Genomic DNA, 5,238 nt, shown 5'->3' on the forward strand with positions numbered 1-5,238 from the left:
GTTTGCAGCTGCTAGAGTTTTGTTACAAATTTGTTTAGAATTTCATTGGAAATTTTATTTTATAAAATCTATAAAAAATGATGTTGATTTGATTTTGATAATGTATAAATAAAAAGTGAAGGTGTAAAAAGCTTAGGCTTCTACCTACACTTTTTTTCAGTCTACAGTATGCCTTGTCTTTTTGACACTGACAGGAATATAAAGATTGTGTGTTTTGTTTCTGTATTTTTTTTCCTGTAGTTGTTCAGATGGACTGGTTTTGGTGATTTTTTAAAAACATTTAAGCAATAAACATAAAGTTCCTTTATAAAGAATAAAAACTCAAGGCCTGTGGGCCAAATCTACCCCTCCTCAAAGGGGGCGTGTTATCCAAAATCAAATTTATAACATGTTATGATGTCATTCTCTGATCAAAAACATACCCAGAGTGTTGCTTTCACTCATTCATGCATGTTCGAGAAATCCTTGAATCTCCTGTGGCCATGTGGAGCTGCCTAAGCTCCGCCTATTTATACAAAGCTCCACCCTGAAGCTCAGTCTGCAGCTGAGCCCTCACAAAACAAATCACCCCTCCCCTGAAGCGTTGTTGCTGAAGTGGGAGTGTCTGAAATGGTAGGAGGTTCTTAATTTTAAGGCGTTTAGATGGCTATGATGCAAAGTCATATTTATTTTTCATATATACAGTGTTTTTTATAACAACTGAAGGTAACGTAGTTACATGATGTGGTACAGAATTGAACTATATGTCTGGAAAATACATAATACCCCTACTTTAACATTTATTTGGCCCCAAAAAGGATTTGTTAAATGTAAAATAGTTTTATTGCTTTTATTTTTTTGCTTAAGGTCTTTCTTCTGTCATCATCAGGTTCTCTGCAGCAGCTCTGCAGTGAACGTATTTCAGCCAAAAACAGCCCAGAGGGTCTTGAGTTCTTGTAAAGCCCCAATGTAACACTCAGTGGGGGAATAAAAACAGTTTTTTGTGTGTGTTTCTGATTGACACTCACGAGGTTGATATGTGCTTTTTACACTTGGAAGATGCATTCAGACTAAAAGCTAAGTAAAGCAGGGAGTTTGTGTGGGAGCAGTGCTTTAGATATTAGTGAGGCCATGAAAAGAAGTCTTATTCGAGAACCATACGCATGAATTTTAAAGGTGATCAGATGCCAAAAACACTGCACAGCTGCATCTAATCTCATGATGCAGGGTTTCACAAACATTTTACACTTATTGGTGATTACAGACCGAGCCAGGCTCACACCAATTACAAAACTGGCCTATCTTCACCTAAAGAATGACTCTAAAATTACGGGCAGGATTTAGAAGAGTGTGGTGTTTTGACAGGTCTTAACAGGTCACAATTGTAGCAACTATGAAACACAACCGAGTTGTCGGTAGAGGCAAGAAATGGGGTCAAATCACTTACTGTGTCGTATCGTATCGAATTCTCATGTGTGTCTTTAAATGGTTCAGGGCCAGCGTGCATCTCTAACAACATTTCAGGTGGTCTGGATCAGGTCTGTTTAATGCCAGCAGATGGGAAATTAAACAGTGAGAAGCAGCATTCCGTTTTCATGAACCTTATTTTTTTTATTTGTACCAGTTCCCAGAAAACATGAGGCTGTTCGGATGTTTGAAAGCTTCTGGTTTTGATTAGATGGGGTTTGGGGTTTATTCATAGAAAATGACTTTGCTGACTCTACTTTTTTTAATCTAAAACACTTATTGTACTATTTTGATCGAATCAGAACAAACACCTCATTTCAAAAGAAACCTTTGAAGAAAAATGAACAAATTTTTCATTTTCCTGCATTTGATTCCATCCATCCATCCATTTTCTTCCGCCTATCCGGGGTCGGGTCGCGGGGGCAGCCGTTTCAGAAGAGAGGCCCAGACCTCCCTCTCCCCAGCCACTTCTACCAGCTCCTCCGGGGGAACTCCAAGGCGTTCCCAGGCCAGCAGAGAGACATAGTCCCTCCAGCGTGTCCTGGGTCTTCCTCGGGGTCTCCTCCCGGTGGGACGTTCCCGGAACACCTCACCAGGGAGGCGTCCAGGAGGCATCCTTACCAGATGCCCGAGCCACCTCAACTGGCTCCTCTCGACGTGGAGGAGCAGCGGCTCTACTCTGAGTCCCTCCCGGATGACCGAGCTTCTCACCCTATCTCTAAGGGAGAGTCCAGCCACCCTGCGGAGGAAACTCATTTCGGCCGCTTGTATCCGAGACCTCGTTCTTTCGGTCATGACCCAAAGCTCATGACCATAGATGAGGGTAGGGACGTAGATCGACCGGTAAATCGAGAGCTTCGCTTTCTGACTCAGCTCTCTCTTCACCACGACGGACCGGTACAGCGCCCGCTTTACAGCAGACGCTGCGCCAATCCGCCTGTCGATCTCCCGCTCCGTTCTTCCCCCATTCGTGAACAAGATCCCCAGATACTTAAACTCCTCCACTTGAGACAGGGCGATCCCCCTGACCCGGAGAAGACACTCTACCCTTTTCCGGCTCAAGACCATGGCCTCGGATTTGGAGGAGCTTTTGATTCCTTTTATGTTTTATGCAAAGTACTTTAGGTTGATTTGTTGTTGAGACAATAAACTAAACGAAAGTTTTTTAACTTGCCACCCAAATTCTAGCAAAGAAATCCACCAGAAAGATGTATCGTTGTCTGTTCAGGAAGGTACATCTCCAGGTGGTACTGTAGCTGCAACATTTTGTAAACTCATTAGGTATGCAGCTGCTGGAGCATTAATCACCCTGCTGTAGGAAACAGCTCAGATGACATAATTAAAAAAAGTAAAATAAAAGCATTTAGAGTTTATGACCAGCCTGAACCTGAAGTGGTTATCAATAAAAATGTTTGTCTTGTCAGAGGTTATTAACTGAACTCGTCACGTAGCCATCAACATTTAGCAAGTAGGCCAAGGCAATTACGAGGAACTCAACTAAATAAAGACAAATCATTTACTCAAGACATAAAAGTTGGTTAAGTCAGAAAGTTGGAAGAACTTTAGTTCTTCAGAACGGCTGCTTAAAGCATTCAGTCTATTTTTATTCAAGATTTATTTCAGAATCAGCTGTTTAAAGGGGACATATTGTGCAAAATCCACTTTTGTATCCATTAAATGCATTTTGTTGAGCACTTGTTTCTATTTACTCTCTCCTGGTTCTGTTTAGATAACTTCATATTCTGTTTCACTTTAAATAGACCCCCAACTGAATGATTTAAATGCAGGTTTAAAAGCGGGACATGTCTACTTTAATAGAGAGGTAAATGAAAGAAACTCAGTGATCCCTGTGGGTTAAACCTGGGTCAGCAGATCCAGGGACGTCTGACCAGGAAACATCCAGTCCAAATTCTGGATGTTCAAACATGATTTTCAGGCTGCTTGTTGTTTTTGTTGCACTTTTGTGCTCAGTGGTTGCGTCACATCAGTACCAAAATAAGATGTTCTCATTAAGCCATCGCTGTTCCACATTGGTTAAATCTTAAAGACCAAATAAAACGAGCTCCGTGTAATTTTAGTGCGAGTTTACAGAATAGCAGGCCTGCATGGCAGAATCAGCCGAGTGGCACTGATTTTACTGGTGTTCTGTAGTTTGTTGCCTCCTGTTTCACGCAGAGTTGAAGCTATCGGTGCTGTCATTAGAGGACGAACAGCTTCAACAACCCGTTCCACCGTAGTGAGGGACAAACAACTCAAACACACCACGAATAAAGCAAACAAGAATAGAAAGTATCTGTGTGTGTGAGGCTGATGAGGGGGTGTAATGGTGTGGGAGGTGCTTTGCTGCAAACATTGTTGGTGAATTGTTCAAAACTGAGTGCAACACTTAACCATCACTGTCAGCTCACACCCCCCCCCCCACCCCCCAATCACTCATCAGGGACCAAAATGATTCTGCAATTTGAGAGAAACCCCAACTAGACTTATTTTTATTGAAAGTACAGTGATGCATGAGATGACTTACCCTTTATTCTCCAACACAATAGTCTGATTACAGATTTAAAGGGTGGGGGGGCGTATTATGTATTTTCCAGGCACATAAGTCGTGTTTCCATCAACGTTTCTTGATGCACATTTTGGAGTATCTCATCAGAAAAGGAGAATGGAAACGACATGATTCGAAAAAACTTCCTCTGATTCGCATAAAAGCTGATACGCTCGCTTGAGGTGGTTTTAGGGTTTTTTTGAAAAACACTTAATGCGCAAAAGGACAGATGGAAACACTTTTGCCGAACAAGTTGTGAAGCAGCGAACGTTTATCTCACGTAGCTGATCAGCTGTTCCCCGGTACCGGTACCAGTTTCGTGTCGGCTGCAGCCGCGACTGGCAGCAGAACCCTCCTCCCGCTGTTTGCGTCTTCTCAGTAATCTCGTAACGTGAAGAAAATTGCATTTCTTTCTCTACGTCTCCAGACAGCGGTAACATCGCCAAAACTGTTTGATAACAGAATAATTACAACTTTCCTGATAGTAGCAACGCATTCCTGATAACTTCTCTCCATCATCCTGAGATGTGTGGACCCTGCCAGTTCAGTGACTGTTACTTCCTGTTTACTACGCACATACGTATGACGTAATTGATTTGCTTCAAGCCAGTTGATGGAAACTCCGTCTGATTCGCATTTCTTAATTTTTTCCTTTTTGCAAAATTATTAAAATTCGCTCAAAATTCGAATCTAAATTGGCTGGAAACACGGCTAAAGATCAGTTCTATACCACGTTGAAGTAACAATGGTACCTTCAGTTGTTATAAAAACGTTGTACTGTATGTATCAGAAAAAAATTAGATTTTGCACTTAAATGCTTCGAAAATGGCTTCTGTCTCTTTAAGAACCCCTTACCATTTCTGACACTCCCACTTCAGCTTGTCTTCACAACAATACAAAATGCAAGAGGGGTTCTCTGGTGGGCTGGAGCTTGGCTGCACTGAATTCCAGGGATGGGCTTTGTGTAAATAGGCAGAGCTTTGTACCAGCAAGCATTAAGGCCAAGTAGGGGTTGGTCCTACCTGTGACTGGTGGAGCTGATGTGTAGGCGGAGTTTGCCCCACCCGTGATTGGTCAGATTGATTTGTCTTGTGAGGCAACCTAAAAGAGAAAGTAATAGTAATAGTGAAATAAAGATTTATTGATTGTCTGTACAGTTTAAAACAGAACATTGGGCCTCATGCAAGAACATGTTCGTATACTTATCCTAAATTTCTCTTACTTTTGTTCGTACAAAGGGTTCGTAC

The 5,238-nt window shown here is 41.9% G+C and overlaps 1 protein-coding gene across 2 annotated transcripts in view; it reads left to right on the forward strand.

The window, feature by feature from the left end:
- srrm4 (serine/arginine repetitive matrix 4) overlaps window positions 1-5,238 on the forward strand; it is an 82,582-nt gene that overhangs the window by 55,730 nt on the left and 21,614 nt on the right. The gene's annotated exons all lie outside the window — the stretch shown is intronic.

Source organism: Austrofundulus limnaeus, unplaced genomic scaffold, assembly GCF_001266775.1.
Source record: "Austrofundulus limnaeus strain Quisiro unplaced genomic scaffold, Austrofundulus_limnaeus-1.0 Scaffold77, whole genome shotgun sequence".
NCBI lineage: Eukaryota > Metazoa > Chordata > Actinopteri > Cyprinodontiformes > Rivulidae > Austrofundulus > Austrofundulus limnaeus.